The following is a 14,146-nucleotide window of genomic DNA, read 5'->3' as shown; positions in this document are numbered from 1 at the left end:
TGAGCATGATTGCAATGTTGTTAGTATGAATTCTTTGAATACCCATGATGCTAATGATATGCAAAGCCACAAGCTTGGGGATGCTATGTTTGGTGAATATGATATTTTTTGTCCCACAAGTTTTGATGAGCAAATTTATTATGACGAAAGCATGCCTCCTATTTATGATGATTATTGTGACGATACATATGCCATAAAGAATAAACATAACCATGAAACTTGTCATCATGATTTTAATTTTCAGTTGGATTATGCTTCACATGATAGTTATTTTGTTGAGTTTGCTCCCACTAATATTCATGAGAAGAAGTTTGCTTATGTGGAGAGTAGTAAAATTTATATGCTTGTGCATCATGGAAATGATGCTTTATGTGACGGTTATATGGTTGAATTCATTCATGATGCTACTGAAAATTATTATGAGGGAGGAACATATGCTTGTACGAATTGCAATAATATCATGTTTCCTCTCAATGTGTTGAAAATCTTGAAGCTATGCTTGTTTTACCTTCCTATGCTAGTTGAATCTTGTTCCCATAAGTTGTTTTCTCACAAAATCCCTATGCGTAGGAAGTGGGATAGACTTAAATGTGATAGTCATATTCTTCATGATGCTCTCTTTATGTTTCAATTCTTATCTTTTATGTGAGCATCATTGAAATCATCATGCCTAGCTAAGGGCATTAAACGATAGTGCTTGTTGGGAGGCAACCCAATTTTACTTTTGTCCTTTGCTTTTGCTTCTGTTTACTAATAAATAATTCATCTATCCTCTGTTTAGATGTGGTTTTATGTTTTAGTTAGTGTTTGTGCCAAATAGAACCTTTGGGAAGACTTGGGTGAAGTCTATGCGATCTTGCTGTAAAAAACAGAAACTTTTGCGCTCACAAGATTAGCTGGCATTTTATACTTGAGAGTGCTTTTAGGTTGATTCTCTTTGCAGATGATTAATAGACAAATTCCTCAGGTCCACCAATTTATTTCAGAATTTTTGGAGTTACAGAAGTATTCGAATGATACAGATTAATACAGACTGTTCTGTTTTTGACAGATTCTGTTTTCATTGTGTTGTTTGCTTATTTTGATGAATCTATGAGTAGTATCGGAGGGTATGAACCATAGAGAAGTTGGAATACAGCAGATATTACACCAATATGAATTTAGAATGAGTTCACAATAGTACCTAAGTGGTGATTTATTTTCTTATAGTAACGGAGCTTACGAGTTTTCTGTTGAGTTTTGTGTTGTGAAGTTTTCAAGTTTTGGGTAAAGATTCGATGGACTATGGAATAATGAGTGGCAAGAGCCTAAGCTTGGGGATGCCCAAGGCACCCCAAGGTAATATTCAAGGACAACGAAGAGCCTAAGCTTGGGGATGCCCCGGAAGGCATCCCCTCTTTCGTCTTCATTGATCGGTAACTTTACTTGGAGCTATATTTTTATTCACCACATGATATGTGTTTTGCTTGGAGCGTCATTTTGTTTTATTTTGTTTTGCTTGCTGTTTGAATAAAATACCAAGATCTGAAATTCTTAAATGTTAGAGAGTCTTCACATAGTTGCATAATTATTCAACTACTCATTGATCTCCACTTATATCTTTTGGAGTAGTTTGTCATTTGCTCTAGTGCTTCACTTATATATTTTTAGAGCACGGCGGTGGTTTTATTTTGACGAAATAGATGAACTCTCATGCTTGACTTATATTATTTTGAGAATCTTAAACAACATGGCAATTCGCTTTGGTTATAAAATTAGTCCTAATATGATAGGCATCCAAGAGGGATATAATAAAAACTTTCATATAAAGTGCATTGAATACTATGAGAAGTTTGATTCTTTATGATTGTTTTGAGATATGAAGATCGTGATATTAGAGTCATGCTAGTGAGTAGTTGTGAATTTGAGAGATACTTGTGCTAAAGTTTGTGATTCTCGTAGCATGCACGTATGGTGAACCATTATGTGATTGTCGGTGTACAGAAGTAGGGGTTATACTGTGCACCCCCTTACCTGTGCACGGGCAGTTAGAGCCACGCAAGCGGCCACACTTGGCAAGGCAAGGGAGGGAAGACGAAGCCACAAGACGATCAAGCAATGCCAAGACAGAAACGCAAAGAGAAAGAGGGTGGGGTGGGCTCCCGTGGCAAGACCCTTGCCGGGGCAACTTGCCCAACATCAGCGGAGCGTGCCGCCCTTAAGCCCGGGGTTTGGAACATCATCTACCACATTGGGACCAAGGCTCAGGAGGCACCTCCATGATGGCATGCAGATCTTTGTGAAGATCATTAAACACACAAGGTCAGACAAGGACCAGAAGATGAGACCTCCGGCAACATCCTTGCCGGGGACGACTGCAGTGCCACGGCAAGAACCTTGTCGGGGCCCCCGGCAAGACCCTTGCCGAGGACAAACAAACAAAGCCGCGGCCAGGCCCGCGCGCGCTAAGACCCCACAGCCGTTCCCATGCAGCTGCCAGCCCAGCCTGCCAGGCGAGCACCTGTGTGGCGACGTGCGGTCTCGAGGCCAACTCAGCAAGCACCTGCGTAGTGGCATGCAGATCTTCGTGAAGACGCCGCCACTGTGCCACCTCAGCAGCCTGCCAGCTTACATGGCGCTGACCGCCTCACTGGCCCGGGCGCGTGTCGAAGCAGGGCGAGGCGGCGATAAAGTGAGGGGGACACCTCAGGGGCGCATTTAATGTGTTTTGTCCCATAATAACAAGCGATAAGCTTGTACACTGTACCCTTTCCACCTCTTGTGTGCCACTGTGGCGCCTCCTCCGACTATAAAAGGAGGCGCGAGGCGTACTGGAAAGGGATTCGGCTCTTTGGGCAAGTGACGCTCGATAGCTAGTTCAAGAACACTGATATACACACCAAAGCAGGACTAGGGTATTACGCGTCTCCGCGGCCCGAACCTGGGTAAACGACCTTTGTGCTAGCTCCTGGACCCGCTCTTCTCACCACCCCGCGCCCGCCGGCCACAGTAGGGATCCTGTTGATCCCATAGGTGTCGTTCCCACCGACATCTTTGGCGCACCAGGCAGGGGCGCAGTCATGAGAATCCGGTTTAGCAGCTGGTCTAGCAGCTCTTTGTCGCCATGGCTCCCAAGAGGAAGACGACCACGGCGATCGGTTCATCCGGAGCCGGACTACACGTACCGGTGCGGGCTAGTAGCGGGCTGGTCGCAGAAAGAACCCGAGGCACGACCCACGAACACCCACATAATCCTGGCAGTCCAGACCTGACGAGTGGCGTCGTTTGTGCGCAAGATGATTTGCCGCACGCCGCAAATTCCAGAGACGGAGTTGGGGCCCCTGCAGGCGGCACGGGGCCCTCTAGGGTCGGCGCCATGCCACTCACCGGTGGCGCGACGACCTCCAAGACGCCTGCACCGGCGCCCATGATGCGCTCTTCCCAGGTCATGCGCGACGTGCAGCGTCGCCACGCAGGTGACCCCGGGCGCCGACCTGGGAAGAGTCCAGTCCATCCTTCACAGGACGAAGGAGATCAGCATGCACGCTGAAGTACTGGCAAAAATGGCGTACCGCCATGGAGCCATGATAGAGCTCCTCCTAACTTGGTTAGGAGTCGAAGTGCGTCACGGTCCACGCAGCTCTCGCCACCACCCACACCAGCAGAAGCTTTGGCACGCGCACAACCGCTCCTTGACTTTCCTCCTACTACGGAGAAGCTCGATGAGTGGAGAGCCACCATCTGGAGCCTAGTCGGCATCGCCAACAAAGATGAGCCATGACCAGCGGGGCCCGTATGCCGCCGCATGCCAGCGGCGGAAGGGCCGGGGGTGATGCACCCACGGTGCACTCTCCTCCCCCACGCCAGCTACCGTGGGTGTTGATCCATTGTGATGACGCTTGTGATAATATTTCCATAGGGTCGTCCGACCCACGGACCCACCGCGATCAATCTCAAGTTCTTCAGGAGCGAGCCCTTGAAGACGCTTGAACCACGATCGAGCGCCGGCGTGATGCGCGCCACCAATCGGATAGGCGGGCAAGGCCCACTACGGACCACCCGGCACCGGGAGGCTACGGTGGCCTACTTTATGAGGTGGGTTGCCCAGCCTTTACCCATGAGCTGCGGCAGTTCCAGTGGCCCTCCCACCGCACGTTCAAGCCCGACGTTGGCGAGAAGCACAACGACAAGACTCACCCGTCGGAGTTCCTCAGTATCTACACCATTGTGATGCAAGCTGCTGGAGCCCGCAACGACAAGGTGTTTGCCAATTACTTCCCGTTGGCACTTAAGCCCAATGTTATGTCATGGTTGATGCACTTGCTAGTGGATTCCATTTCTTCTTGGTCGTATCTGTGTCATGAGTTTGTTGGCGCCTTCACCGGAGGCCATCAAGCTCATGGCCAGGCAAGCGACTTGCACATCATCCCCCAAAAGGAAGGTGAAAACCTATGCAAGTATATCCAGAGATTCAGCCGGATGCAGTACAACATCCCAGACGTTCACCCTGCCGCCGTGATCAGCGCATTCCATCAGAATGTGCGTAACCGCAAGATGTGTGAGGAGCTGGCGATGAACAAGGTCAAGGATGTAGCCAAACTTTATGTTCTGGTCGATAGGTGCACTCGAGCCGAAGAGGGGAGGAAGTACCCCGGCGAGGACTAATGACCCACAAGTATACGTGATAGTTGTAGCCTCTTTTGATAAGTAAGAGTGTCGAACCCAACGAGGAACTAAAGGTAGAACAAATACTCTCTCAAGTCCTATCGGCCACTGATACCACTCTATGCACGCTTGACGTTCGCTTTACCTAGAACAAGTATGAAACTAGAAGTACTAGGTGTTGTTGGGTAGGTTTGCAAGACAATAAAGAACATGTAAATATAAACTAGGGGCTGTTTAGATAAAGAAGCAATAAAGTAAGTATTAGTGAAGAGCTTTTTGTTACGAGAAAGTTATTTGTCCAAGGCAATCGATAAGTAGACCGGTATATTGCAATTCTATTTGAGGGAGAGGCATAAGCTAACATACTTTCTCTTCTTGGATCATATGCACTTATGATTGGAACTCTAGCAAGCATCCGCAACTACTAAAGATTCATTAAGGTAAAACCCAACTATAGCATTAAAGCATCAAGTCCCCTTTATCCCATACGCAAACAACCTACTTACTCGGGTCTGTGCTTCTGTTCACTCACGCCACCCACCATAAGCAAATCATAAACATATTGAAAACCCTACAGCGGGGATCCCTCATGCTTGCGCGACACAGAGAGCACCATAGGACAACACCAATAATAAAACATGCAACTAAAACCAATCACGATCATCAATTAACCCATAAGACAAAACGGATCTACTCAAACATCATAAGATAGCCATACATCATTGGGAAATAATATATAGCGTTGAGCACCATGTTTAAGTAGAGATTACAGCGGGTAAGAGAGGAGTTACACTGCTGCATAGAGGGGGGAAGAGTTGGTGATGAAGGCGGTGAAGTTGTTGGTGAAGATCGCGGTGATGATGATGGCCCCCGGCGGCATTCCGGCGCCACTGGAAGCAAGGGGGAGAGAGCCCCCCTTCTTCTTATTCTTCCTTGACCTCCTCCCTAGATGGGAGAAGGGTTTCCCTCTGGTCCTTGGCTCCCATGGCTTGGGAGGGGCGAGAGCCCCTCCGAGATTGGATCTATCTCTCTATTTCTCTTTGTTTCTGTGTTCCCAGATTCTGCCCCTTCACCGTTTCTTTTATATCTGGAGATCCGTAACTCCGATTGGGGTGAATCTTTCGCCCAGATTTTTCTCATAAAATTAGCTTTCTTGCGGCAAAAGAAGAGCGTCAACCGCCTTATGGGTGGCCCACGAGAGTGCCAGGCGCGCCAGGGGGGAGGGCGCCCCCTGTCTCGTGGCCACCTCGGACACCGTTTCGCGTTGATTCTTCCTCCGGAAAATCCCAAATATTCCAAAATAATTCTCAGTCCGTTTTTATCCCGTTTGGATTCCGTTTGATATTGGGTTTCTACGAAACATAAAACTTGCAACAAACAGGAACTGGCACTGGATCAATATGTTAGTCCCCAAAATAGTATAAAAAGTTGCCAAAAGTATATGAAAGTTGAATAATATTGGCATGGAACAATCAAAAAATATAGATATGACGGAGTCGTATCAGCATCCCCAAGCTTAATTCCTGCTCGTCCTCGAGTCGGTAAATGATAAAAAAATAATTTTTGATGTGGAATGCTACCTAGCATAATCTTGATCATATATTTAATCATGGCATCAATATTAAGACACGAGTGATTCAAAGCAATAGTCTATCATTTGACATAAAAACAATAATAATTAGGGCATCCCAACAAACAATCATGTCTTTCAAAATATCAATGCTTCCAGAATGTTATCCCTACAAAATCATATAGTCTTGTATGCTCCCTTTTCTTAACACAAGGTACCCCTCATGCCTATCCCGGTGTCAGCCAAGCAATTGTTTCATACTTTAGTATTCTCAAACTTTTTCAACTCTCATGCAATACATGAGTGTGAGCCATGGATATAGCACTATGGGTGGAATAGAGTATGATGGTGGAGGTTATGTGGAGAAGACAAAAAGGGATAAAGTCTCACATCGACGAGGCTAATCAATGGGCTATGAAGATGCCCATCAATTGATGTCAATGCGAGGAGTAGGGATTGCCATGCAACAGATGCACTAGAGCTATAAGTGTATGAAAGCTCAAACTGAAACTAAGTGGGTGTGCATCCAACTTGCTTGCTCACGAAGACCTAGGGCATTTGAGGAAGCCCATCGTTGGAATATACAAGCCAAGTTCTATAATGAAAAATTCCCACTAGTATATGAAAGTGACAACATAAGAGACTCTCTATATGAAGAACATGGTGCTACTTTGAAGCACAAGTGTGGAAAAAGGCTAGTAGCATTGCCCCTTTTCTTTTCTTCTTTTTTTCTTCTTTTTTTCTTCTTTTTTCTGGGTGGGCTTCTTTGGCCCCCTTTTTTATTTAGGCTTCTTTGGCCTTTCCTTTTTTTTTCTTTTTCCCCTTTTTTATGGGGCAATGCTCTATAATGATGATCATCACACTTTTATTTACTTACAACTCAATATTACAACTCAATACTAGAACAAAGATATGACTCTATATGGATGCTTCCGACGGTGTACCGGGATGTGCAATGATCTAGCATAGTAATGATATCAAAAAACGGACAAGCCATGAAAACATCATGCTAGCTATCTTACAATCATGCAAAGCAATATGACAATGAATGCTCAAGTCATGAATATTATGATGATGGAAGTTGCATGGCAATATATCTCGGCATGGCTATAAAAATGCCATGATAGGTACGTATGGTGGCTGTTTTGAGAAAGATATAAGGAGGCTTATGTGTGATAGAGCGTATCGTATCACGGGGTTTGGATGCACTAGCGAAGTTTGCACCAACTCTCGAGGTGAGAAAGGGCAATGCACGGTACCGAAGAGGCTAGCAATGATGGAAAGATGAAAGTGCATATAATCCATGGACTCAACATTAGTCATAAAGAACTCACATACTTATTGCAAAAATTTAAAAGCCCTTGAAACAAAGGACTACACGCATACTCCTAGGGGGCAGGTTGGTAGGAGTTAACCATCACGCGCCCCCAACCTTCACGCAAAGATAAACAATCTAAATACAATGCGCGCCAATTTGGTTACATAGTTAGTAGACCATACGTGCATGCTTTGGGAATCACAAACCATAACACCAACATCCTTACTAAACACAACCATCTACTAGTACCTCCCACATATTATCACCTCTGTATCACAAAACTATTGCAAGGAATCAAACATATCATATTCAGTGATCCACAAGTTTATGTAGGATTTTATGACTAACCATGTGATTGACCAATTCCTGTCATCTCTCTAAATAGATATAAGTGAAGCAAGATTTAATTCTTTCTACAAAAGATATACCCATGCTCTAACAAATATAAGTGAAGCAAAAGAGTATTCTACAAATGGCAGTTTTCTATGTGAAGAGAAACATGCAATCCAAACTTCAAATGATATAAGTGAAGCACATGAAGCATTCTATAAAGCCATACTCAAAAGATTTCAGTGAAGGGCAATGATCATTATATAAATCAACCAAGGACTATCTCATACCAGCATGGTGCATAAAAGAAAAGTAAAAACTAAATGCAAAAGACGCTCCAAGACTTGCACATATCACATGAACGAAACGAATCCGAAAACATACTGATACTTGTTGAAGAAAGAGGGGATGCCTTCCGGGGCATCCCCAAGCTTAGACGCTTGATTCTCCATGAATATTTACTCGGGGTACCTTGGTCATCCCCAAGCTTGAGCTCTTGCCTCTCTTCCTTTTCCTCATATCGAGACCTCCTCGATTAGACACTTCATCCACACAAAACTTCAACATAAAACTCGGTAAGATCTGTTAGTATAATAAAGCAAATCACTACTCTAAGTACTGTAGCAAACCAATTCATATTTCGTTTTTGCATTGTGTCTACTGTAATATAACTTTTTCATGGCTTAATCTACTGATATAAATTGATAGTTTCATCAAAACAAGCAAACTATGCATCAAAAACAGAATCTGTCAAAAACAGAACAGTCTGTAGCAATCTGAACATTCACCATACTTCCGGTACCCCAAAAACTCTACCAAATTAAGGAATAATATTTTTTTTATAGAAAGACAGGCAAAAAGAATCAGAACTATTTGACGTTCCAGTTAAAATTGTAAAATCGTGCACTACAGCCAAAGTTTTTGTCCTGCATCGTACAAACCAACAAGCATTGTAAACATCCTAAAGGCAAACCTTGGCACATTATTTTTATAATACAATGGAATTGTACAAGGGGATAATTATTTTTGATGAAAAGTTTCTGTAATCAAGATCCACAAAGTTTCCGTGAGCATGAACAAAGTTCAAGGCTAGCTCCCACTTCAACAATGCTTGTCTTTCTCACTTTCCCTTTCCTTTTTGAAAAGTTTTCGGTTCCCCTCTTTATTTTTATTTTGTTTTTAAACTATATGAAAGCACTCAACAGAAATAAATGACACTTTAAAACTTCCGGGTGTCTCCCTGGCAGCGCTTTCTTTAAAGCCATTAAGCTAGGCATTTAGTGCTCAAGTAATGAATCCATCAGGATCCCAAGGTATATCAAAGCCAATTTTAATTAACAATGATTTGTAATTTAGTAGTGATCACAAAGTAACATATATCAAGCAATGACGAAGTCTAACTCTCTTCCTATGCATCGGCATGTCATAAAAGAACAATTCATGCACAGCAAGTAAAGGTCAATGCATAGTATAAATAGTTTCTTGCAATTTGATCATATTGGAAACATAAAGAGGCAGAGATATAGTTCCTCTCTCATAATAATTGCAAGGAGGAGCAGCAAGCACATGCATATTATATCTATAAAAATTATCATGTGCAAGGGTAAAAGGCAACCCATCAATATAATCCTTAATAAGCACAAACTTCTCCGATGTAGTGTAGTTCGGAGAATTCAAAAAGATAATAGGATTATCATGCGTGGGTCCAATAGCAAAAATTTCATGTTTAACATATGGAACTATAGCAAGTTCATCTCCATAAGCATCATTCATATTGGCATCTTGGCGACAAGCATAGCAAGCGTCATCAAAAAGGGATATTTCAAGAGAATCAACGGGATCATAACAATCATCATAGCAATCATCCTTCGGTAAGCATGAAGGGGAATTAAACAATGTATGAGTTGAAGAGTTACCCTCATTAGAAGGTGGGAACGGGTTATCAATCCGCTCTTCCTCCTTTTGTTCTCCGCTCTCCTCATCATCTTTTTCATCCAATGAGCTCACAGTTTCATTAATTTCTTCTTCCATAGCTTCCTGCAAAATATTAGTCTCTTCTTGGACAACGGAGACTTTATCAATAAATGCATTAATATTGTAACTCTATTCATAATTTTCATAGCAATATCTAAGTATAGCAAAAAATTTTGGTCTATAAACTGAATCATCAAAATCATCAAACGCTTTAAACATAGATTCAATCTCATAAGCACCCATAAAAGCAACAAATTCTTCTATTTGTTCCACATCATAGTAGTCATAGATACCATTAGCATAAGAAGCCAAGGTTTTATTATCATTGAATTTGCATGAAAAGGGAAGGTGTGGAGCCTTCATCCTAGAGCAACAAGTATAATCATGTATCAAGCATAGTTGACGAGCATACCAACGCAACATAGAAATTTGATCCCATAATAGTTTCCCTTTTTGTGTCAAGCGATAATCCCTAAAGTATTCACGTTGATCCAACGTGTCTCCCATAACAAAGTTGAATGGGGTTTTCTCAGGATTATTGAAGTAGTACATAATTTCTTTCACATAACGAGCATCGAGGGTTTTAGGAGGTTCCCCATCTCCATGAGTAGCATCTACATCTAATTTTTTTTGGTATTTAGTGTACCATATCCATAACTAAAGATAGAGAACAACTTAGAACAGCAAATAAAAATTACTTAGTGATAAAGCAAACAAGCACACATGAGAATATTCACCCCACGATATGACTCCCCGACAAGGGCGCCAGAAAAAGGTCTTGATGACTCGCAAGTATACGGGATAGTTGTAGCCTCTTTCTATAAGTAAGAGTGTCAAAGACAACGAGGAGCTAAAGGTAGAACAAATAATCTCTCAAGTCCTATCGGCCACTAATACGACTCTACGCACGCTTGACGTTTGCTTTACCTAGAACAAGTATGAAACTAGAAGTACTTTGTAGGTGTTGTTGGATAGGTTTGCAAGACAATAAAGAACACGTAAATATAAACTAGGGGTTGTTTAGATAAAGAAGCAATAAAGTAAGTATTAGTAGAGAGCTTTTTGTTATGAGAAAGTTATTTGTCCAAGGCAATCGATAACTAGACCGGTAATCACTATTGCAATTCTATTTGAGGGAGAGGCATAAGCTAACATACTTTCTCTTCTTGGATCATATGCACTTATGATTGGAACTCTAGCAAGCATCCTCAACTACTAAAGATTCATTAAGGTAAAACCCAACCATAGCATTAAAGCATCAAGTCCCCTTTATCCCATACGCAAACAACCTACTTACTCGGGTTTGTGCTTCTGTTCACTCACGCCACCCACCATAAGCAAATCATAAACATATTGCGAACCCTACAACGGGGATCCCTCATGCTTGCGCAACACGGAGAGCACCATAGGACAGCACCAATAATAAAACATGCAACTCAAACCAATCACGATCATCAATTAACCCATAGGACAAAACGGATCTACTCAAACATCATAAGATAGCCATACATCGTTGATATGTCTCCAACGTATCTACTTTTCCAAACACTTTTGCCCTTGTTTTGGACTCTAACTTGCATGATTTGAATGAAACTAACCCAGACTAATGCTGTTTTCAGCAGAACTGCCATGATGTTGTTTTATGTGTAGAAAAGAAAAGTTCTCGGAATGTCCTGGAAATCCACGGAGGCACTTTTTGGAATTAATAAGAATTTTTGGCGAAAGAATTAATGCCAAGGGGCCCAGGGCTTGTCCACGAGATAGGGGGGCGCGCCCCCTGTAGGGCGCAACCTCCTATCTCGAGGGCCCCCTGGACCACCACTGACCTCAACTCCAACTCCATATATTCATGTTCGGGGAGAAAAAATCAGAGAGAAAGTTTCATCGTGTTTCACGACATGGAGCCGCCGCCAAGCCCTAATCTCTCTCGGGAGGGCTGATCTGGAGTCCGTTTGGGGCTCCAGAGAGGGGGATTCGTCGCCGTCGTCATCATCAACCATCCTCCATCACCAATTTCATGATGCTCACCGCCGTGCGTGAGTAATTCCATCGTAGGCTTGCTGGACGGTGATGGGTTGGATGAGATTTACCATGTAATCAAGTTAGTTTTGTTAGGGTTTGATCCCTAGTATCCACTATGTTCTGAGATTGATGTTGCTATGACTTTGCTATGCTTAATGCTTGTCACTAGGGCCCGGGTGCCATGATTTCAGATCTGAACCTATTATGTTTTCATGAATATATGTGTGTTCTTGATCCTATCTTGCAAGTCTATAGTCACCTATTATGTGTTATGATCCGACAACCCCGAAGTGACAATAATCGGGATACTTCTCGGTGATGACGGTAGTTTGAGGAGTTCATGTATTCACTACGTGCTAATGTTTTATTCTGGTTCTCTATTAAAAGGAGGCCTTAATATTCCTTAGTTTCCGTAAGGACCCCGCTGCAACGGGAGGGTAGGACAAAAGATGTCATGCAAGTTCTTTTCCATAAGCACTTATGACTATTTACGGAATACATGCCTACATTACATTCATGAATTGGAGCTAGTTCTATGTCACCCTATGTTATAGCTATTACATGAGGAATCGCATCCGGCATAATTATCCATCACTGATCCATTGCCTACGAGCTTTTCATATATAGTTCTTCGCTTATTTACTTTTCCGTTGCTGCTGTTACAACTACTACAAAAACCCAAAAATCTTTATCTTTACTTTTGCTATCGTTACTTTTATTATCATATTACTTTGCTACTAAACACTTTGCTGCAGATACTAAGTTATCCAGGTGTTGTTGAATTGACAACTCAATTGCTAATACTCAAGAATATTCTTTGGCTCCCCTTGTGTCGAATTAATAAATTTGGGTTGAATACTTTACCCTTGAAAGTTGTTGCCATCCGCTACACTTGTGGGTTATCAAGACTAATTTCTGGCGCCGTTGCCGGGGAGCATAGCTCTATTCTCTAAGTCATGTGGGATTTATATCTGTTGATCACTATGAAGAACTTGAAAGACGCTAAAACCAAGATTTTGCCCTCAACTACGAGGAGAGGTAAGGAACTGCCATCTAGCTCCGCAATAGATTCTCCTTCCGTTATTAGTAGGCTTGCGACACCTAAACCTACTACTGCTATGAATTCTGATATGTCGCATGTTATTGATGATGCCACTTCTGCTATGCATGATGAAACTACTTCTGTGCGTGATACTACTTTGCCATTAGGTGAATTTCTTGATGAACAACTTGCTAGAGTTAGGGGGAATGAAAATATTGAAGAACCTATTCTTGATGATAGTGATGATGAAGGTTCTCCCAATGATTATGTATTACCTGTTGTTCCTAAGGGTTATGTTATGAATGAAGAAGCTGCTAGGGAAATTCTTGCTTGCAATGATAGAAATGATCTTAAGAAATTATTAGCTAAATGGAAGCAGCAGTCTCTTAATGCTAGAATGAAACCCGATCCTGCTTTTGCTACTTCACCTATCTGTGTTACTGATAAGGATTATGAATTCTCTGTTGATCCTGATATTATTACTTTAGTTGAATCTGATCCTTTTTATGGCCTTGAATCTGAAACTGTTGTGGCACATCTTACCAAGTTGAATGATATAGCCACCCTGTTTACTAATGATGAGAAGTCTCGCTATTTATATATCCTTAAGATATTTCCGTTCTCATTAAAGGGTGATGCTAAGACTTGGTATAATTCTCTTGCTCCTGGTTGTGTGCGTAGTCCCCAGGATATGATTTATTACTTCTCTGCTAAATATTTCCCTTCTCATAAGAAACAAGCTGCCTTGCGGGAAATATATAATTTTGTGCAAATCAAAGAAGAGAGTCTCCCACAAGCTTGGGGGAGGGTTCTCCGGTTACTTAATGCTTTGCCCGATCATCCTCTTATGAAAAATGAAATACTTGATATCTTTTATAATGGACTAACCGATGCTTCCAAGGACTACTTGGATAGTTGTGCTGGTTGTGTTTTTAGGGAAAGAACAATCGACGAAGCAGAAATACTATTGAATAATATGTTGAATAATGAAAATAATTGGACTCTTCCCGAGCCAGTTCCTGAAGTAATTCCTGAACCAATTGAGCCAACTCCTGAGCCTATTCCTAAACCCACCCCGAAGAAGAGAGGTGTTTTATTTCTCAGTCCTGAAGATATGCAAGAGGCAAAGAAATCAATGAAAGAAAAAGGTATTAAAGCTGAAGATGTTAAGAATTTACCACCTATTGAAGAAATACATGGTCTTAATATACCGCCTGAAGAACCACATTGTCTTGATAACCCGACA

Source organism: Triticum dicoccoides, chromosome 7B, assembly GCF_002162155.2.
Source record: "Triticum dicoccoides isolate Atlit2015 ecotype Zavitan chromosome 7B, WEW_v2.0, whole genome shotgun sequence".
Taxonomy (NCBI): Eukaryota; Viridiplantae; Streptophyta; class Magnoliopsida; order Poales; family Poaceae; genus Triticum; species Triticum dicoccoides.
Note: the sequence above shows the minus strand (reverse complement) of the source record.